Genomic DNA, 205 nt, shown 5'->3' with positions numbered 1-205 from the left:
TTGGAAAATGATATTCACCCAAAATTTTACACCGCATGGTTCTACCTTGTGGAATAACATAACCATTACAATAAAGAGAAAGACAGTATTCAAACAAGAGTGGTATGAGAAAAATGTTTTATATGTTGTAGATCTTTTTGATGTAACTAGTCAAATTATTCAACATACACTGAACAAAATTATAAATGCAACACTTTTGTTTTTG

The sequence above is a fragment of the Sinocyclocheilus grahami genome, unplaced genomic scaffold (genome assembly GCF_001515645.1).
Source record: "Sinocyclocheilus grahami isolate Dianchi unplaced genomic scaffold, SAMN03320097.WGS_v1.1 scaffold6283.1, whole genome shotgun sequence".
NCBI lineage: Eukaryota > Metazoa > Chordata > Actinopteri > Cypriniformes > Cyprinidae > Sinocyclocheilus > Sinocyclocheilus grahami.
Note: the sequence above shows the minus strand (reverse complement) of the source record.